The sequence below is a fragment of the Taeniopygia guttata genome, chromosome 3, assembly GCF_048771995.1.
Source record: "Taeniopygia guttata chromosome 3, bTaeGut7.mat, whole genome shotgun sequence".
Classification (NCBI taxonomy): Eukaryota; Metazoa; Chordata; class Aves; order Passeriformes; family Estrildidae; genus Taeniopygia; species Taeniopygia guttata.
In genome coordinates this window covers 113478064-113501074 of record NC_133027.1, presented here as the reverse complement: position 1 = coordinate 113501074, position 23011 = coordinate 113478064, and the positions used below count along the sequence as shown (strand labels likewise).

At 41.2% G+C, this 23011-nt stretch overlaps 1 long non-coding RNA gene across 2 annotated transcripts; it reads right to left on the bottom strand.

Moving 5' to 3' along the window:
• Window positions 1-3457: 3457 nt before the first annotated feature.
• On the bottom strand, window positions 3458-22978 carry LOC116808098 (uncharacterized). Of its 2 annotated transcripts, none has more exons than XR_012055366.1 (5): window positions 22842-22978; window positions 15699-15796; window positions 8163-8264; window positions 4991-6786; window positions 3458-4898 (listed from the first exon to the last, which is right to left on the bottom strand). It is a non-coding gene; the product is annotated as an uncharacterized lncRNA (long non-coding RNA). The 2 variants fall into 2 exon arrangements; XR_012055367.1 differs by lacking the exon at window positions 22842-22978 and adding an exon at window positions 21301-21317.
• Window positions 22979-23011: the final 33 nt, after the last annotated feature.

Sequence of the window (23011 nt, the reverse complement as noted above, 5' to 3'; positions counted from 1 at the left end):
TCCTTGCAAAGCCCTGGCCTTTTCAACAGCATCAGAGAGAGCACAAGCCTGCAGCAGCAGACATCGTTCCAGACTCACACACAGGGCACTGCTAAACCTTACAACAGCTCCTTGTAATCAGCTTGGGAATTTAAATCCCACCACTAAATGCACATTACCCGTGTTATTTCATTACAAAGGGCGCAGTATAATACACTGACCAAAGTTTATCTTCCAACCAGCTCAAAGGACAGGAGGAACAATCTGCAAATGGCCTGTGAGATCACTGAAACAACTGTGCAGGATTTGAGCTCCAAGCTGGGAGCTGGTACTGCAGACATTTGGTGTTAAATGTGCTCCATGCCCAGGGACTACAGGAATAACCCAAAGAGTGGGTGTCTTTCACTTGGACCAAATCAAATTAGAGCTGAAGGCCCAGAGGAACTAAAATTGGGCTCTGGTCACTTTTTGTCCCCACAATAAGATGAAGAAAAGCCACTCATGCTGCACACATCTCTGAGGTTTTAGTTAGGTTCAGCTCCTTGCACAAAGTGCTGGCTGCAATAGGAAAGGCTGAGCGCTGCTGACACAGCGTTGGGGTTTCCTCAGCTCTCTCGCCCTGCTGGTTGAGTGATGCAATCTGCAGTTGAATCTACCACACAACTTACTGTTGTTTCTGTGGGGGCCATGGCCGAAGTTTCCACTTCCCTTTCCCCATCACTTTGTGTATCTGTGAAACAAAGCTCTTTTTGTTTCGCTGTTTGCCATCAGAAATCCAGCGAGTCCTTTGAAATGTGCTCTCCTCTCTGGTACCATGGTTCTCTTTAAGCACTCCATGGAAGGTGATGTGCAGGAATACCCCTGATGACAAACTTCACTTAGCAGACAGCAATTCATCCTCTGCTGAATACAAAAATTAGTTTTGCAGGGACATTTTAAACATTCGTGCTTTAACTTTTCTCTACCCCTGTGAAACAAAAAGCTCCCGTGTGGCAGGCTGAGGTCACCTGCTGCTGTGGTGTCACCTGCTGCTGTGGTGTCACCACCACAGCCCAGTGTCTGTCTGCACACGTACTGGTCAGACTGGATGAGCAGGCTCAGGACCCCTGCCTGGTTTCTATCTCACAGGGATGATTTATAACCCTCTACCACATTCTGTCCTGTCCCTCCTCCTGCCTTCAGGGCTTATTCGTGCTTTGTCCCCTCCCAGGTCAGGGGGGCCTGGCTTTTTTCCCTGCTAACAGGATCTAATGCAGCAGCAGTATCAGGTGCCACTTCTGGGGACATTATTCATGTACCTTCAGGGCTGAATTCTGCCTGTGAAAAGAGAGGTTTGTTTAATCCAGTCAGTAAAATCAGCTGCAGAATTTCCTTCGCTGTAGTGCTCTACCACAGCATTCAAAGAAAAGCCATGAGCAGGGACTGGCTCCACCTGTAACCAACATCCTCAGTCCTGTCCACCCTGGGGCAGCATCCTGACCCACTAACTGGTGTTTTTGAGGTTGAACTCCACTGGTTCCTGGTTTCTGCCCTCCCCTGCTCCCATCTCTCTCCTCCCCAGGCTATGAAAGGCCCATGCCAGAGGAGCTCTGGGGAATGAGGGGACAAGTGGACAGAGGATGGGAGGAAGAGAGAAAGCAAGCTTTGATGGTGGCAGTCAGCTGTCAGGGGAGGAAGGAATGAGGAGAAATAGCACAGATGATGGAGGAGAAATGCACAGCTGCATGAGCACAGGTTTTGCATTGCAGTACAGAGCCCCAGTTCCCCCCCTGCTGCAGGGCTGGCAGTGGGACTGGGATGGAACCACCTGCAGAGAGCAGCAACCTGCACAGCATCCATCCTGCCTTTCTTTTCTGCCCTTACTTTTTAGGAAATCATCCATAATTTTAAGCTATATAACCACACCACACAGCCACAGGGCAAAGGAAGGCTTCAGGTGTGCTATCTGGCACCCTACCACAATTTTACCCTGGAAATGTCTTTCTTTCACCTGTGTAACAGTTCTTGAACCGAAGGCAGGAGCAATTGGGCTCCTGACCCAGAACTGCCTCCCCATAAAGCTGTCATGTTAGCACAGCAGTGCTCAGAAATCATTTGCCCCCTGCTAGGTCCTTTTCCCTGGACTATATATAAAACAGGAAAAAAAAGTAATACAGGTATTTATTTGCCCTCCTGCCTTTCCCTGCCTTTCCTTTCCCCTCCCCCTGCTCAGTGCCTGCAGCTCTCAGGCTGCAGCCTCAGGAGAAGGTCAGGCACCAGGAGCACACACCATTGCAGCTGCCTGTTTGGATCCTGGGAGTGCTGGGGAACAAACACTGATTTCAGCTTATCAACAGCAGCGTGTCTCTCTGGCCTCGCTCACAGCCCTCCCATGTGCATCATTTCTCTGCAGGACTTGTCAGCTACCAGTGTTTTTCAGACAATATAACCAGGCCATTTCAGATGTGCTGGCAGTACACCTAAAACGGTGTCAACAAATTCTTCCTATTAATTCTCGATTTAGGAAGTAAAGGGCAAGGGAGATGTAAGTTGCTGATGGACCTGTGGTACCTCTTGGGAGGGAAAGTATAAATGTACCCTTACTACAGTAAGATGTCTGGAAAATAATCATGGACAGGACAATGATATTCTGGAACTGTTCAACAGAGCTGATCCACTATCACACATTGCTTTAAGGGAATTTAGTGGTTTGTGAATCACCAGGAACCAGCTCATGTCCAGCTCTACCTCTCACTTTGGCTGACATCTGGCCTGTGCTTTTACCTCCTACAGAGAGGGCAATGGAGCCCAAGGTTTCACTTTGATTCCAGTCGTGGGCAGGAGACAAGAGGTGCCAGCAGGGTGGAGTGTCAAGAGCACTTGGATGTGAAATGATAGCAGGATGCTCTGGGAGCAGATGTCCCACTGTGGTAAGCTAAATCTCTTTTGGGAAACTCCTAGAAGGAGATCCAGCACCTTGTTCTGGTTCCTTTCTTCAAGCCTAGTTTGCTTCAGTATTGCTGTGAGCACACTTGTGTTTTTAGGGCAACTGTCAGCCAAATTTGAGGTAGAAAATTATGTTGAGCAGGACATGAAACACTGTAATAAGCAGGTTACCTATTAACTTTGATATCTTTCTGTTTTACTTCACACTGTTGCCACAGTTCAGATCTTGATTTCACAATAATTTGCAAAACTGACAAAACCACATTTTGTATTGTATGAGTCGCTAGGAAGGAAGTAGAGAGGTTTGGGAGCTGGAGTTTCTGGGACACAAGCCTCTGGAAGCTGGGTAAAACTGAACAGATTTACTAAAATCATGCAAAAAAGAAGGTTGGAAGAGACTCCAGGAGATGATCTACTCAAGTTCCTCTGCTTCAGAATCTCAATAGTGATATTCTTGAAAATGTCCAGATATGACAATTCCACTGTTCCCACAGGCCATTTATGACAGCACCCACAAGAAAGGTAAAAAAAGCTCACTGCTAAAATGATTCCAAGGATAAATTAAGCAACTTAGGCTTTTACTTAAGATGCTGGTAAATTCAGGACACTTTACTTCATCTGTTACATCCTGGGCATCATTTCAATCATAATCTTCAATGCCCCAAGCAATAAAGAAGAAGCAGCTCGAGTTACTGTGCTGAGTTTCTGTGGCTCTGTGCCAGCTGAGGATCTGGCCTGTTTGTTTTTATAATGGCAGATCAGACTCTACAACAGGAGCTTGGGCTTTGAGGGTGTTGTCTCCTGACGTCCTGCTGGCAGCACTCATCTCCTTCCAGCAAATGAACCCTTCATTCCTGCTGCAGATCTTGGTTCACCTCCTCAAGACATCAGGGCAGAGTCCTGCCTGGAAGCACACTTGAAAAGGGCCCAGAAACACAAGGTTTGCTGAGGTGGGGGTCAGAGTACTCCCTGCAGGTACTGCCCAGGGCTGTCATCTCCCTCTGACTCACGGATTTTGCAACACAGCGGAGATAGCAGGGCAGTGCTCCCTGGAATTTGGCTGCTCTGCTCTTTGCTTAGGTATCTGCTTGCTTAAGAGCTCGATTAATCAGCCAATTAGCATCCAAATGCTCTGGCAGTACTCACCCAGCATCTCCCTGCCTGGCACCGGATGTTATTGAGCACTGACATTGATTTAATACTGAAGGTTGTTTCACTGGGTCTCCTAGGTGCCTTTGACACCAGAGTTCTGGAAGGCAGTTTCACCCTGGCAAGCTGAAAAGCTTGTATGTTCTTACACATGTGCATGGCACCCAGAACTGGCAAAAGGATACATTTCCAATGAAAAACAGCAAATTAAATCAATGGCTGTGCTTTCAGCCTTCATTCTGCTGCCATGCCCCTTGTCTTCCCTATCAGCTTTTGTGCCACCAGGCTCTCTTCTGACCACTTCTTCTTTCAAAACCTTTCTTCTCAATTTTTCTTTGCTCGCGATCCTCCTCTGTTTGTTCATCCTTTTTACACACTTGCCTTGCACAGCATCTTCAATACTTTTTGTATTGCCTCCCTTGTCTCATGGCCTGACATTGACAATATCATTTCACACTTTCCATGAAGTAAACTTTGAATCTCTTTGTGCTTTTTTTTGTCTCTCTTGGCCCTTGGCATGTTGTTCTCACGCTGTTCACCCCTTGGAGTCTCTGTCTCACTTGGTTTGGGGCATTTATGATTAGGCTGTGACACTGGTTGCACATGCATGTACAATTTAGTGTCAGGAGAGAGTCTCAGACCTCTGTAAGGACATTTGGGTCTGCAATAGCATTATTAGACTGTCTTTTGGAATTATCTGTTTCCATGGTGGCTACAAATGCAGGAAGGAGGAGCCACCTCCCACACTACCCAGGAACAAATGCATATCATCAGGAGGAAAGGACAAGCAACTTTTGCCAAGCTCCACAGGCACTTTCCTCTCCCCACAGGGTTAGTCTGGAGTCCTGCCAAGGCAATGGTTAGACACAGGGTTTTGGAAATACTCTTACAGCTCAAAGATGCAGCACTAACTAGACACTCAAGACACAGAACATACCATTCAGGGCTTGGCCCTCCACAGCCTTGCAAGCAAAGAAGTGTTTCTGAAAACTCTCAACATTCTTTCTTACAGCTGTGTTTTTCTTGTCCACACTTTCTTTTCAGTTTCTGTATTTCATACCTAAAAATGGAAACAGAGGGGGAAAAAAGCAGCCAACAAGGCCAATTAGTCTACCCAAAGTTCTGAATGAAACCTCTATTTGATGTTGTACCTTTTTGTAAACAGGTACATTTTAGCTCAAGGGTTTTACTTGGTGAAGTATTATGGGATTTAGGGAGATTTGAAAATAACCTTACATAATTGGTTTATCCTATCAGTAATGTTGATAACTGCATACCTTCACTGGCTGGCAGACTAAACTTTGAGTCATCATACACTAAATTAAACCAACAATCAACAGTAAACCAGATGGGATTAATCTTTTATTATTGTTATTCAGCAGCGATCCTTAAATGTAACAAGAGCTCTAGGTAAAAAGCTCACACTCTGCTTCAATTAAGACATTGAAATGCCTTCATCTTCAGCCTAACACAGACCAGACAGAACTAAGTGAGGGCAGCTTACAGGCCTCTCAGTGACAACCTTTATTTAAAATCCTTCTGAGGCCTGTTCAGGATTAGGCATCATCCCTATTATTTCAAACAGAAGCTCAGCATTTGTATCATATGAGGTTACACTGCTGCAGTCCTGTGAGGAGAATGGGACAGATCAGTCTAATAAGTCTTTGAAGAAGCAAAGAACTGTCTTTGAATGCTGAAATAATTTGATTTTTGGCAGCAGATTTTGAGAAAAAAAAAAGGGCTTCGTTCTGCTTAGAACATTAATCACTGAATTCAAGAGGTTAAACTCTTCATAGTGATAAAGCCAATATGAAAATCAAGCATTCAGTGGGTCCACAAATGGTAAGGAACCCAGCCTCTGCTTTACCGAGACAGGGACCCCTCCAGGCTTCAACAAGCAGGCAACACGTCCTGTTTTACACAACTTAACACTTACAAATTTTGAAGATCCATCTATGAGTAAAAATTAGTCCAGACAGGAAGCTTTTATCTGGACAGCACAATGCCAAAATTAGGAAATTACACCCAAGATTCAGCAAAGTGTAGAAAATTTCCCATGCAATTCAAAGTTTTAATGATTGGTTGAATTTGTTTCCCTTCTCTCAATTTCTTCTTCTCTTCTTCCTCGCCCTCTCTCTTCTTCCCCCTTCTTCATTTTGCTTTTTTAATTTATTATTTTATGATTGCACTGTGCCTGCACTGACTTGGTAAACCTACCCATACTATTTAGACATGCCCAACCTAAATAAAGCAAGAAACACTTACATTCCATAGAGATGTTTCATTTTCAAGCTAAGAGGCAGCAACATTTAATTACTAGCAGGCTAATCCTGCAATCATCACTCACCACAACCACTCAGCACGTGGAAGGTTGCTAAATTGATTCTAAATAGCACTGTGTAATGACTGACAAACATGAAAAACAAACAAACAAGAAAGCAAAGCTGTTCAGATAAAGGATATGTTCTGAAATGTGGTGGAAAAGCATGAATTAAGACTAAAATATCCACAATGGCAGGTAATTTAGGTCTAGGTTGATTTCCAGGATAGCAGAACGTTTCTCCCAAATCTCACAGGCTGCTTACCACGCCTATTAGTCACCTATGGATTTTTTTGGATGAGGTATTCTTCCATGGCTGGGAGGGTAGCTGCACTAATTCATCAATAAGGTCCTTTTCATGAGACCAACCACAGCATGGATTGGCACTGATGAAGCAGCTCTCCAGTTTCTTCCTGAAAGCAAGCAAAAGGAGAGAGAACAGATATCATTTCAGGAGCTATAAATTCACCATTACCTATTTACATTCCGCTTGCAATTGTGAAAAATAACTACAAATAATATTATTTGAGACAAGGTACTGAAATTATTTGATTCTTTTACCTTAAGAAAAGATTTTCAAAGATCAAGTAATTCACAATTAAATGCAGTCACTCCCTACACACTGCATGCCTTGCCTCTATTCATTAACTAATGAGATTCCTTTTGTACCCTGCAACAAAGGGTGACAGTTTGAGTACATGGGATTAACTACTTAATTTTGCCTGTTTTCTAACACAATATTGCCCTGTGTAATATGCATTCCATATCTGGGCTTTTATGTCCAAATAGAAAATTTGCTAAAATGCATGGTTCAAAAGCCACAGGAACATCATAGCTAAATCAAGAGCATCAAAACATCGTGTGGGGCAGAAAGCCACAGAGGATTACTGTGTGTGATGGGATTTGAAGAAACAAGAAATAATCAGGACAACTACATTTGCTTTCCTCTTTGGTGTCCATGAGACCTCCCTGTAGAAGAGCTAGAGCTCAGAAGGGAACAAGGGTGACAGCTTCTGCAGTGAGGACTTTTCACTGCTTTTTTTTTGTTCTAATACTCTAGTTCAGAAAGCACAATGGGCTACTGTGCTTTCCACCAGCACATAATTAGCAATATCAGAGATCCCAGCCCTCCTTGTTAATTCAAAGCAGTGTCTGATCTTTTCTAGAGTGTGCCCAGTGTAACACGTGGTGAACTGAATGAGCACCCCACTCTGAGCAGCTATTTTGAAAGGCACCCAGTTCTACAAAACTATGATATATTCTCCACCAAATCCTGCTAGTCATTCAGAATTGTGCAGAAAAACCATCTGCCCTATTTTAGTGGTTACATTTCATGCTGAAAGTCATTAATCTCCAAGATTACAGAGGAGGATGCAGCCTATCTCAAATGAAGAGGACAAGGGGAGACTGCAGTGGCAACATGTAGTGTTGCAATGTTCATTGCAGGCACAGGAGCAGAGAGACGAAACAATCCCTGGAAACTTTTTGTATTCAGGGATATAACATGACTTGCCACAGATCTTTCTTATAAAAGCTGAAGCAATGTGTCTTCATTTGCTTTTGCTGGGCAGTCACTCTACATGACAAAAAGAGCTTCATGAAACAAGCTGTGGACATGGCATTTAGTCCAGCTGTAGCTTTTTCAGTCTTGATAAATGCACTAAACTGAGTCAGAAATTACTCATTCCTCTCCACAACATTGCTCTGAAGCATTTGGCTGCAGAGAACCGAGATACTGGCCTAGGATAAGAGGATAGGAGAGAGTATTCCAAGAAAGTTCCAACTGTACCTTTATGGTTATTGCCATTTTGCCAAGTCCAAACCCATTTCTCCTGCTCACTGGGTTATATCCCAAAGGACTATCTGGCATGCATCCAGTCAGAGATAGGCACTGAAAGAAATAACATGGGGCACATGCACTTTGTCTAGTAAGTAACATCTTTTAAATGTTTGAGGCAAAGTTGATGTTAATACCCACCACTTGCTTAATAACTGAGAGTGATAACAGGGAATGATACAGGATAAAAATGCTGCCCTCTGCCCTTCATTGCATCTAGACATGTATAAGAATCACTCAGTACTTTAGACTCTTTCCCTTAGCTGAGCCAAAAGCTATTTTCTATTAATTTTATTAATTTTAAACACAAAAAGTGTTCAAGACAGAGCTGACCTGCAGGAAATGATCCTCTTTTGTAATAACAAGATCCTGTTGGCCTTTCTAAACAATTGGATCCCTCCATTTGGCAACAACATCCTTAAGAATCCATTTACATTTTTTAATTAGTTTACTGTGATAGTCGATAGTTAATTATTAATGGTAGTTAGCTATTGTAGATAACTTTAAAAAAAGGAAGCTATTGATATAAAAATGGAGACTGAACCAACATCATGATGATTTTAAGTTTCATGTTCCCTGAAAGAGTCGTAATTGCTGACACAATCTGCTCATCCCTGCTGATATCATCACACCCAGCTCAGATAAAGATGTTCCCTCTCATTAGAGCAGCACTGGTATGGGCACTATAATGCTTACAGAAATATTAATTTGGCAGCAGTTTGCCTTCTAGAGTGAGCAAAAGTCGTTGTGTATGAAACCCAGGAACTGTAATGCCTTGGTTTCACTTTTGTTTCATGGCTGTAACCCTGCAACTGTGAAGCTGCAGGATCAAAAGGCTCCATCTTGCTGGGATAAAGAAGTCTCTGTAGACAAGCTTACAAAATAGGTCTCCCAGGAATATATGCTGATTAAGAAGGGAAGAAAAGTGATGTATAGATGGGCTATTAATTTAACTGGATTGGCACAAATGCGCCACTTCAGAGGAATATACTCCTTTTGACCAGAAATTTAAATACCAGGGATTTTAAAGGTGAGTCTGTTCAACTCTGAAAAAAAATCCTTAGGTTACATCAAAGGAAAAAGTGACCAAACAAAGGAGGCACTTGAAGATGGGCTTTTGAACATGTATAAATGAGATGTATGAAAGGGAGTAAGGACAAATAAGGAACATCCAAATTTTGTGGGTGTTCAGGATGTTTTGGGAGACTTGGTGATTCCTGGTGGGCTGCAGTCATGTGCCAGTCCTTCAGCACTACAGATCACCTGCTGAACAGACCTGAACTTGTCCAGGTCCAGTTTGAGATCAAATGGTGTTCTGCATGCAAAAAGCCAGTCCTGTATCAGTCTATATCAGCAGCTGGGAAAAGAAGGAAAGAAAGGGGAACTTTAAGTGGTTTGATTAAATCTAATACATATAAAAAAAAGCCCTTTTGTTTTCTAAAGAATGCTGCTCTACAACTAAGTAAGAATGGATTGTAAGTTACTGGATGTAAAGACAAATTTTAAATATATTTATATTAAACTGGCAACTTTTGCTGCTTACATGAAACAAACAAACAAAAAAAGCATCCTTTTACTGATTTTTATACAGACTATTATCATATTCTGGCAGAACAAAGTACATCACCCAAGAAACTGTCTCACAGTGAGTGATGTCTTGTATCTCTGCCAATATTAGCTTTATGGACCAAGTAACAATATTATGTTAATAACTGCTGATTGCTATTTGTGCACCAGACTGTTCCAATACCATGGTGATGAGCATGCTGTTGGTGTCTGGAACAGATGGACAGAGCACAAGAGATCTTTGCCTTGATTTCAAGACAAATAGGATTACCTGTTTCATTAATAATGCTACATGAAAGCACAGACAAAACCACGGTTTTATTTCCATCTCCAGTAACTGACAGGAGGAAAAAGGCACACGGCACACATTGAATGCACAAAAATTTACCCTAACTTTAAGGGAGAGCAAACCTTTGAATCACTTGTTAAAGCCAACACAGCTGCTTTATGCTGTTTAGAGTGGAAATAAAATTCACCATCATATTTTCAGCAACAAAACTCCTTTGCAGCTCTCTGCAAAGGTGATATTTGAGGCTAGAAATGAGGCAATTGCCTGCGTCCTACCCAGCATCACTGATTCTGTATCTGCTGATTTAAACACCTTTACAAAGAAGTCATTGCAACAGCTTTCTGCCATTTGAGAAGAAAACTGAAAGCACTGTGAGTGACACTTGCCATCAATGCTTTTATATGACAAAGAAATAGGAAGAAAAGTACACTTCAATTCCATGATGTTGTTTCTTAAGCCCTACCACCAGCACCATTTATTCTGAACTCTCTTATTCTTTCATAGAAATGAGGAAGAAAGACCAAGAGACAAAAGAAGGAGGACATCTTTTCACTGTAGGTTGTGCAGTTCTGTTTAGAATGAAGCCTGTGATATTGGGGAAAAAACGATCTTGTGACAATCTCACACACAGTAGAAGATATGATGCTGTTACTATTGACAAACCAGCTTTGAATGACTGAAAAAGCAGTTATGTGGGGATGAGAACTTGGACAGAGCACTGAGACCATAACAATAACTCCTTTCCTATCTCGGTGGAAATAGAAAAGAGGAAACTGGATACTGTTTTCATATAAGAGCTGTCAATTTCCTACTGATAACAGAAGCCAATCATGTTTGGAAAGGAAATTACCTGTTCCTGCATGGCAAGGCTAGCAGGTACAGATGGCATGTGAACAAATTCCCCAACCACTGACCTGTCAAGGGCACAAACCATAAAGTGCCAATGGTTTTATGGATAATCATTCAGCTCCTGCCAGGTCATCTGCAGATTCTGGAAGCACTTAATTCAACCTGGCACCCAGAAAGGTTTGAAATAAGGCCACCTCCATAGGTGAGGTGTCACAGGAGCTGCCCCACAGCTCGTCACGAAAGGAGGAACACCCATGAAAAATGCTGAAAGTCTGAGGAAATGAGATTTAGCAGCTTCTGCTGAATGTGTCAAGCAAGGTCAGCGTTGCAGGCTGCTGGCCTCCGGGCATCAAAACCTCACAGATAAAAGGAGAAAACTTTCTGCAGTGTTTCTGCTCTTCATTCCCTTTTCACCTGCAAATAGCACCCATCTGTCCAAGGAATCACCTCACACTGCCACCAACATAAAGATTTTGAGTCCTTGTTCTCATCTGAAATAAAAAAATCTGAGAAAATAACAGGAAATAGCAGAGCAAAGACGGTTTCCAAGAAGCAGAGAGCCAAATCAGCACTTTGTTTTTAGTGGATAAATTAAAAATCTCCTCTGCTGCTCTGTGGAGCACGGTGAAATACAGTAGAAAGACTTATAGTGCTGCAAAGCTTTGCATTTGCAAATATTGACTGCATTTTCATTAGGTTCCAGTCACAAAAACAGGTTGGATAAGGTTGTTAGTGTTAATTTGAAAGCCAAGCAGTGATAGTTGCACATATAAGACTACATCACTTCCTTCTGAGGGACAAGCTCCTCTCTCCTGTAATACATATCAAAGATGCAGAGAATGAATTATCTTCTGAATTGCCTGTTTATTGCCTCCTGACCATTTGGTGAGAGAAGCTGGCTGGCCTTTAGAGGGTGGTTCATTTTACTTTCTCAATTACTTCTGTTCTCTTCAATAAGAAAAGTTAATCTGTGTAAGAAGAAGAGCAAAGCTGTGTACAATACCATCTTTATTGTCTCAGTAATTGAGTTTGTTCATTTGCATTAGGAAAAACATAGAGTTTCCATGTTTTGGCATTAAAATTTTAGGTTCTAGAAGTTAAACTACATGCTTTTTCTTAACCTCACCATCCCCACAATTTACTTACATATCCTCATTTAGCTAAATGACTACCAGAAATTGGTCTGGAGTGATGAGGTCACACTTTAGAGCGTGAGATCAGAGAGTAAAAATCTCTATATTTGAGGCTGTGCAAGCTTCAAGGGGGGAAAAATGGGGTGAGGAGGAAAGAAAAAGGAAATTAAAGACTGCCCTGTGGCCTTCAGATTTTCTTAGCTATTCATCAGTGAAAACAGTGAAATATTCTTGGGCAACAGTTAATTTTTAAGCTGATAATATTCAAAATACTACCCCAGGACCATTGAAAATAGCACTGGAAAATGTGACCTGAGGTGCTGTGACTTACACTGAGCATGCTAAGAGGAACACCACAGCTGCTTTGGGTATGGTCTCTGCTCTCAGGCACACTCCTCACAGTGTTTGTGGTTAAAACTTGTTTTCCATGATACACTTCCAATATTCAATGTCTAAAAAAGGCCATCCAGGATAGGATGAGCAAGTAGTAATACTTCTCATAAGCAGTCTCCCAGTCTCCAAATTCCACATATGTCCTCTTGCAGCCAGGAACACATACCCATGTCACACCACCTGCATCTGAGCATTGTGAAAGTTATATTTGGCAGGATTGACACCACCCTGAATTCCTTACAGAGGGGAATTCTCATCTCACTGCCTCAGTGATATTCAATATTAAAAACTGGGGCTGTTGGAAGAAGGGCTCATGCCCTGCAAACTGATTACCTATTAAAATTGGAAAAGTAGGGCCAAGAAGGCACAAATTTAAGTCAGAAGTCTGCTAGCTCATAGAGTAATGTAAGAAATAAAATAAAAGCAGGTAATAGGAATTAACTTCCTCAGATTTAAGAAGTACTTACCCCTGCACAGGACCTGTGCTGTTAGACAACACATCCTAGGGTGTACTGTACATATAGTTCTTGTAGAAGCTTTATTACTTTTTAGAACCGTAAGTTACAGTTTGTTTAATTGAAATATTACTCTGTTATGAGCCCTACTGAAGGGTACATTTTTACTGAGAATTTCAGTGAGGCAAAGAAGGTTTTTTATCACACCTATCTGTACAGATTCTTCCATCCTAGTTATGTCAACGGATATTTTCTATTTGGTGGAAAAACGTTTGCACTTGGCTAAGCACCTAGATAAAGCCCTTTTGTTTTCTGCAGTCAAGATGCATCTTTTTTTTACAGGCAATGATATAATCTACATGAAATCCACCTTTTTTTCTTACCAAGGCTGATACATGGTACACATTCCCTGTGTAGATTAAAAGGGTGTATATTCTCTGTGTAGAATAAATTTTTAGCTGGTGCTAGTAAACATGAGGTAGGTTATTCAAGCCCATGCCTGGAGCTAAATGCAATTTTCAGAGACACAGAGGATATGTGCACAGCTGTTTATTCTGCACAGTTCATCTGATAGGTTCCTCTCTCATTTTCCATTTAAGCTTTTGTGGTTTTTCCCTGGGACAAAAGCATAGCTTGCCACTACCAGATATTTCAGCTACATGTCCTCAAATAGTCAAAAGAAGACAATTATTCAAGCCAACCAAAGCACCAGCAAAACAATGGAGTTCTTGCCTACTGAGATGAAGATCAAAGATGAAGATGTTGATAAGAACTACAGAAAATTGGCCTGGTTCACAAAATGTGCCTATTAAACTTGACCTACATCTTCAGGTAGATTGCTTTGTGCACCTGCTACTGGATTTTGTTGTTTCATTCATCCCCACTAGACAAATATATGTAATTTTGGAATGACTAGTAGGTTAAACAAAATTATTCTTATCAGTAATACCGATGTAAGAAACAGTTAAAAAATGCAATCTACATATAGATATAGACCAACTCCTAGCATATTTTCACCCAATGAATAACCAAGTTCCAAATAAATGCCAAGAAAGGCCCCCCACAAGAGTACAGTATTGTAAACCTGTCCCTCAGTTCTCTATAAAACAGGGCTGCAAGATGAAAGCAGATTTAAGTTTAGAAAGCTGCTTCCATCTGCCTTTTCTATGTTCCAATAAAGTAACATTGCCAGTGCTGGAAATCACCAAATATAAAGGAAGTTCCTTCTCCAACTGTTCCGATTCCCTAAGGAAAAAAAAGGCTTTGTCATCATATTTTGTGTGTGAGTGCCTATTCTGCTGTCTTCACTTCCTCTTAGAGTAACTTTGAATCCAATGCTGATTTTCAACTACATTTGAAAATGAAGCACAGGTTTTAAGACACAAAACCATCCCAAGTTTAGTGAAAGCAGGCAGCTAACTGGGAAAAAGATGAGATCCAGATGGTGTCTCCAGCCATGGAAAAGAATGTAGCAAAAGCCTCCTTCTTGCCAGGTATCAGATAATCCACTCAGGCCAGTGGGAGAACTTCAGTGATTCCATTACTCATGGACTTCTTGCTCATTTCTCTTAGAATTTTCTACCACACACAGGATCTGGAACAAAACATCTGTCCATGTCCTAACCCAGCCAAGGTTGCAGCTACTGTTGTTCCAAGAAAGCAACAATCAGAAAAAGAGCCCTTAAGACTCCAAAACTACCTACTCAAAAAAAGAAAACCATATTTCTCCAGCAACACAGACATTATAAGGCCCAAGTTTATTGCACTTCCTCATAGAACAAATTGCTTTTTGGCACATTTTCCAATCCCTAAATGCTGTGGAGTGAAAATTAAATTAATGCACAGAACAACTGTTATGACTCAGCCTTCAAACTAAAAGTAGTGATCAGTACTGATCATCTGTATCAAGTAAGTTTTGCACAATCTTTCACAATTTCAGTGGCCAAACACACACAAAAAGGGAGGTGTTCATCTTGACTCCAAATAAATATCAAATTTTTTGGTATTTTGATATTCACAACTTGGCATGTATGTTGTAAATTAACAAGTACCTTAATACTAGAAGGTAGTAGTAGGCTCTCTTTCCTCCCCCCAGCCACCCACTTCCATAAATTGCTAGGAAGCTGGAAGTCTGGAGTGCCCTGTTCCTCTTCCACGTGAAGTGAAATGGCCACTGGGGTTCCACTTTATTAGTGCTGCATGTTGAGTGTTGGAATAGGCAGAGAGTGGTAACACAAGCCTTATTTCTTTAGGGAATCCGGCTCAAAGAATCATCCCCCACCCACTTCTTGCACTAAAAAGACAGCTATTAACTCCCTGATCTGCCTGCCTGTGACAGACAAAGGAAGTGAAGGAAAAGAAAACAAGTGAACTGAGGAATAAATTACTTTTGGTAGTCAGATGGAGGAGAACCCTCTGAGGAAATGTAATCACCACACCCCGCCAGTTATTAAAGGATTGTGTGGAAGCCATGGCTGGGCGACTGCTTATGCAAACTTAAGGAAATGTTTGCTTAATAAAAAGATTAAACAGAAGGTTCCCTGACCTTCTGCTGTGCCTAACAGGACTGGACTGTTACAGAAAATATGGTCTCTCATTCAGATCCATCCAGGCAATGGTGTCTGTGTGCAGCAGACAGATCTGTGCATGCACAGGTTAATTGCAGGATTCAAGTCACAGGAAAAAAGAGGAAAATGCTATTTTTTGCCTACAAACTGTGACAAAACAAAACAAAACAAAACAAAAAAACCCAAACAAGCTCAGAAAATTAGCTCTATTAGCTCTGTTACGGATCAATACTTACATGCATGTGTACTTTCCAGGCAGAGCAGAGTTGCAACCTATTCTATTTCAAGGATTTGTTGCTTAGCAAACTTTCAAATGAAGACTTTTCACATACACCTGAGGGAAAAAATTGTAACTTGAAACTTGGCCCAAAATATATATTTTTCAAATGTGGAGCTGTAGGGAAAAATCAATCAATACATACACAAAATTTACAAGTATAATTCCTACTATGAATATCCATCAGAAATTAACCACACTGCAGAATTCTCTTGGTTACATTTTTTTACCAGTGAATGGTACAGTTCACATTCTTCAAAAAGATTAGAAGTGGGAGGTTGCATGGAGCTACTCTGATTCATTTAATCTTTTTTTGTCTTTTTCCAACTATGCATTTTCACAGGGGAAAAACAATGATGTCATCAAGTTCCTCTCCCTGCTGAGACTGTGCAGTTGCAAGGTTTTCTGCTGATCTATGGATTAGAAAATTTCAGAGATATTGCTAATAAAAGTTGTTTATCTTGGCATTACTGTGTGGTAGTTCATGAAGGAGATAGAAGTACCTCATGACCTGCTTGTACACCACAGTTAGGGGATGAAGAATCACCCAACATTCCAGGATACCAAAAAGGAGACCAGAAATAGGGACAACTTTCATTTGAATAAATCAACTCCATATTTTATTAGTTATTCTTGTCTGCAACACGATTTTCCTACTTAGAAGAAACAGAGCCAGAGGAGAATGACACAGATCAAATTCTGCCTCTGCAGTGTGCTGCAGTCTTTCCTGCTACAACTACTGGCCCAAATGTTAAAAAAAAAAATCTAGGAAAACTCATAGCTTCACATTAAAAGCATTAGATTAATTAGCTGCATTTTTAATTACCAGGCAAAAATGACAAAGCTAGCTGTTGCCATCTCCACTATCCAGGCTGCTTGCCGTTGTGATGTTGAAGAAAAAGGGCTGAGCTATTTGTGCCCAGCTCTGACTCCATTTGGAGCTGAGCTTAACTAAGCAGAGCCAGCAGTGAGTTACTACTCAAGGCTGCCACCTCCTGTTTTAAATCTCCGCTCCCTCACGGGCTGATTAATAATCTGCTCAGGGCGTTCCTCCCAACACTGGCTTTGATTGTAAAGCTGATTCTGCGTAGAAAGGATGTTTCCTCAAAAATAATTAGAAAAAAAATATTTACATAAGTTACAGGAACTAGAGCAACCATGCAGTATGTCATATCCATCTTAGAGCAGCTATTGATTTCCATGCATATCCAAAGCTATGAGCCCTAATGAAAATAACAAAAAAAAGATTATTTCCTTCTCAAGCAGCACTACTCTGTGTGTCACTGTTCAGCATCTCAGCAGACAGGCCTATCCATCTTATTATGCACATTAATCAATTGCCAGATAAAAATACATTACTGACATCTGAAATCTGCTACTGTATTTATAAAGTGTTGATTAAAGAGAGAAAGGCTGCATTTTCCCCCCAAGTATTAATACTAATTTAAAGTACAAGTGGCATCAAAACTGTCAAAGCTGAGAAATTAGAGGCCAGTCTTACACTTTGCATACTCCTGATGTTTGACAGTTTTTTGCTTCTAATCAATTAGTCTTTTATTTGCATCTGAGACTTTCTCTTCATGAGCCTGGCCACTGGAATCTAAGTAAACGCACATTCCTCTCTTACTATCTAGCCTGAGACATCAATATCTCCCTAATCAAGAAGAATAAAAATTCTCATTCATACAATTCCCATGTATGTACAAAGTTCATCTGCAAAATAAAAAAAAAAAAATCCAAACCAAACCAAACCCCCAAAATTCTGTATTTCCTTTCTTTCTTGTTTGTCTTAGTTAATTTGAAATTCAGGGCAAAAAATCTCTACAAAGTTGCTAGTTGAAAATTTGTGATATTGAGTGTGATAAAAGAAGAGAGTTTTTCCTTATCTTAAGCTAGTGGTGCAAACACATATTTGAGCTATTTCCCCATTTCCATTCTCAATCTTAGTAAGTTTTTGGACTTGGCCAGAAACAAAAGTTTAAAATTTAAAAAAATTTAAAAATACCAAGTCTTTTGAGAAAAAGTGGAAGATGCAATTCAAACTCCCAGCAATAACAGAATTTGTATGCATTCTGGAAAAGTTACTTAATGAAAGACATTGCAGTTCATTCCAAAATGTTTCTCTCATTTAGTCAAACCCTTATCACAGAGTTGGAGCATCCACAGCTTCTCTGGGCAGCCCGTGCCAGTGTCTCAGCACCCCTGCCATAAAAAATATCTTTCTTAAGTCCAGTCTAAACCTGCCCTCTCTGTTTAAAACCTTGTTCTGTCACTGCAGCCCTTGGTAAAAAGTCTTCTGCCACTTTTCTTATAAAGCCCCTTTCTAGTATTGAAAAGCCAAAATAAAGTCTCCTCAGAACCTTCTCTTCTCCAGGCTGAACAACCCCAGCTACTCAGCCTCCCTTCATAGGAAAAATGGAAAACCCTACTGCTTTCTATCTTCTAATACATACAATATTATACAGCAACCACAGATACTCTCATGTAGAAATATTTGCTAAGAACTGACTTTAGGAGTACAGAAAACAGATAAAGAATGGTAAAAAACCCACATCCATTAATCAATTAATTAAAAGTAATATTTACCTGCATGGGGCTTAACTTCACCACACTAAAGAACAAATTTATTTGAAACCACTTTCTTTGAAAATTTGATGTACAAATTGACTTCAGCTACCAGAATTCAGCAAATTACTTCAAAACACTATTTTGCATGTGCTGTGGATGAGTTTGGAAAACTGTATTTATTCTTTCAACAAGTCAGGATTTGGATTCACAGTATTAAAATCACAGTGTTGTGGTTAATGCACAGGACTGGTGTCAGATGATTTAGATTCTAGTTTTAACTTTGTCTCAGACTTCCCCTATGAGATCATCACTTACAATTATCTTTTCAGAATTGGCATCTAATTTTGGATAACCCAGCTTTGCCTCCCAGACTTTAATATCTGGAACCCAATTTTCAGAAAATGGTTTCATTCGCTTCAGCTGGTATAAAAAGAACTTGAAATCTCTGGAAATCAGGTTTCTGAAACTCTGAAATTCCATTGGGTACCATTTATATCTCTGGAAAGTGGCCTCAAAATGTTACCAGTGATGTAAGTGAAGAATTCAGATTTATTAATACCTTGCATCTGCTGCACATGCCTAAACAACCACAAAATATTTAGGGCAATAAATATTGCCCTAAAGAACAGGGTCCAGAGAGAGCATCCAGGGGTATCCCATGAATCCAGTGTCCAACACATCTCATCTGCACATTTTACTGCTTCATCTTAAGGCCTCAGAACTTGAACTGTTTCAAATAAGAAGCAAAGCTATAAAGGCAGATTTTATTTACCATAAAACTATTTGTGGCCCATAAATTTTAGTGAAATCAGCACGAGTATATGTCCTGCATGGATCTGGGCTTTTGTGACATCATCACATCTACAGTGGTCAAAATTCATGATGATTTGCAGTGCCTGAAGTCTATAAGATAACTTTGTTTGAAGTTGAGTTTTAAAAGTTTTGAATGGCAGGTGGAATATATGCTAGAGATACTACATAAAATGGAATTTTTGTTGAATTTAAAACACAAAGTAGCCTTTACAATGTGTTCTTATGTTTATCTGGAAATGAGCCAACAAAAATAAAAGTTCATACTCCGTACCCCTGTGATGTTAAAAAAACCCAACATTTTCTCCGCCCTGTGAAGAAATGTTTGTGAAAAATACCCAACAATATAAACCTCTCCTCATAGTATTTTAATGACAGCCAAATATCTCACTCAAGAATCCTCATGTAAGCTACACTGCATCATACCATCTGTGTGAAGATGTTTTGCAATTATGCCAGTACTTCCAGCTCAGATGATTCAGAATGGGTGGTGCTTATAGGGAGGAGAATCCAGACCCTTTTGTCCTTCACAGAAATCCAGGCCTGCTCGGCACTCCTGGGCTGGTGCAGCTTGACAACCAAATTGTCTTTTCTTAGAAGGAAAATGATTCTGCTTTGGCCCCCAGGGCCACACTGCCTCTGGCACCTGAGCCTGGTTGGCTTTGATAAGCAGGAAAGTGAGATATTGAGGATCTGCTGAAGGTCAGAGTCCCTTAATGCTAATGAGGTAGTCACAGTGTTGAAGGTGTGTCTGCTGAGGGCTTTTCTGCCCTTTAAACCATGATCTATTCAGAAGTATCCAGACTGTTTTTAACTTGTTACATCCACAGTTTGATAAATCCAGAAAACGATCAATGTTTAGTCAGGGGACACTTTCTGTGAATGTTTCTAGTCTTCTATTTTTGGTAATGAAATAAATCCAAGACAAAGGTAAACTGGCTCAATAAGCACCAAACAGATTATTGAAGAGAAAAAGATTAATGCTAGTTTTCAGGTAGAATGTCTTTCTCCTGCCCTGCCAATACAACATTGGAACCAGCTTCATCAGCATAGGAATGAACCATAGGATATGGCCTCAGCTTCTCCAGCCAGCCAGAGTTTCCAAGTCCAAATTCCATACACTGGGAGAGAGGGCTCTGTGGGGAGTGGAGGTGGGGCTAAGGAACACACTGTTTGCTTTGCTGCAAGCAAGATATCACTATACCCTCCTTTCTCTTCTATACTGAGCAGAGCTATAGGACACCTGTTGCAATAACTCATTTTCCCTTTTAATTCTGGGTATTTCCTGCCTCTCTTTGTATGCCTGCACTATTAGGTTAAGCACAGAGCACTTAATTGGCAAGTTCATAAAGATCTATCAAACTCATTATAAGAGAGAGGTAGTACTTTCTCTGATAAGCTTCAGCACTCTGCTTAGTCATCATACTTTTATTATCCTCTATCTTGACATCTTGCTCACTCACAGAAGTCACAGCTTAGGGCTCTTAGGAAACTGTGGATAGTTCTCTCCATGGCTTTTCTTCCTACTGACACTACTTTTTAAAAAAAATCTTTAAAACAAGAACTAATATCTCAGTCCAGCTAAATCAGTAAAATAAATTTTAAAAGAGATGTCTGTTCAAACCACATTATATTTCCTCTCCTGCATTGTACATGACATTTAAAAAAATACAAAAGTCTTTTACAGCTATCCAGCAGCTAACAGCAACAACAGTTGGTAGTAAGAACAGTGGTGAATTTATTGACTGTATCATGCAGGATATAAGTTCTGGTACTTCTGGTACAGAACCTGTATCCCTTTCATATTAAATCTTCATGCTGGGCTATAAACAGCAAATTAACCATTTATATTTGCTAGACTTCAATATCACTATTTATTGAGACTTTGATTATACTTTAAATTCTGATGGCAATTATCAAACTAACCCTTTGTCATAGTTTTCTCTAACTGATAGCCTAAATTCCTGGCAGGAAAATGCTCTTCTGATAAAAGCTACAAAACATTATTAAAAAGGGGTTGTATGTTATATATAGCCTATTTAAGGATCTACTGAATATCTAACCTCAGAAAAGGAATTGATTTACACATCTGGCTTCAAGGAGCAATGTAAATTGTGCCATGCTCTGAAAAAACAGATTAAAAGAAGATCATTAATCTTGTCTATATTAGAAAGCAATAGTACCCAGGTAAAGCTGTGCATCACAGCTGCATGCCACTGGATCAGTCCACGTTTGTTCCCACAGCCTCTTCGTCCTACTAGGTATGACAACCCTGTTGTTTCCTCATTCTCAATATCTGCATGTGATTAAAGTTTAAAAAAGTCAAATATTATGGCCTACATTCTGGTATTTATAAAATATCTCATTGTTCTCACTATTCTGTAAAATTAAAAGTAGAAAAAAAATGACAACCATAAATGTGTACATCTATCCATATGTGATAGAATAAATGGGTTTAAAGTCTTTACAAAAGACTTGATCTGAAAGGACCTGCAAGGTTCTGGAAGAATGGGCATGGGGGTCTTTACCTACATCAAGCCCTGCATTTGTTGCAGAGCAAAGCACAGCCTGAACTTCTGAACTTTGGGGGAAAATGCACAGACCTAATAGACTTATGAGTATTAACTTCTCCTCCCAGGGTGGGCTAATGGTTAATTTTAATGGTCATGCAGTGCACAATGAGGGAGGGACACACGTTCAAGGGGGAATGTGTAGGGGATGGTTTGGGAAGGCTGTACCTGGGGAAAGTTGAAACCCCACAGGGGCATGGCTCTCTACCTTGATTCGAATAAAGTTGATTTTTTGCAGGGTTCCTCTGCCTCCTTTGCAGACACTGGCCTTTCACAGTGCGATTTTCCACACAATGTATAAATCTCTTAACTATACAAGTGGTTATATTGTGTGAGATCCAATTGGAACAGGCTGCTGTTCATAGGGGACCGACACAGCTCATGGCATGGATGGAAAAACCTGGAGTTTGCTCCTGACTTCTCGTGGAAGTCAGTGGAATTTGGGGCAACACAATAAACAAATATTGGCATCTAATACCCAACTGGAATAGGCTGCTGTTCATAGGGGATCGACACAGCTGATGGCATGGATCGAAAAACCTGGGGTTTGCTCCTGACTTCCTGTGGAATTTGGGACAACACAATAAACAAATATTGGGGCTCCCAGAGACAATGCAGGAGCTCATATTTATCCTTTACTAATATGGGGCTGCCAGAGAGGAGCCAGATCATACTTATCTTTTCCTTTACTCAGAACCCAGCAAGCAAATGCAAACTGTTCGCTGGGCAAACCTGGGCAAGGCCTCTGTGAGGAGAACCCAGCACACAAACGCAAACTGTTTGCCGGGCAAACCTGGGCAAGGCCTCTGTGAGGAGCAGAAGCTCGGAAGATGAATGGACACAACATTCCCGGCAAACAGAAGCTTTTAGGAGCTGATTTCGCTCAGCGCGGGGAGACAGAGCGGCGTGAGGGGGGAAGGCGGGCGGCCCCTCAGGTGACCCTCACCTCGGCATGGGTGAGGTGAGGTGAGGGTCACTTATCTTTTCCTTTACTTAGAACCCAGCACACAAATACAAATCGCCGGGCAAACCTGGGCAAGGCCTCTGTGAGGAGCAGAAGCTCGGAAGATAAATGGACACAACATTCCCGGCAAACAGAAGCTGACAGAGCGGCGTGAGGGGGGAAGGCGGGCGGCCCCTCAGGTGACGCTCACCTCGGCACGGATGGGAGGCGAGCACAAAGAGGCGAGCTGGCAGGATGGGGTGACTCGGGGGTGACTCGGGGTGACTCCGGGGGCTCGGGGCGCCTCGAGGGGTCGGTTTTGAGGCCGCTTTGCCGCCCGTGTCCCGGTGCCGCCGCCGCCGCCATGGTAACGGGGGCGGA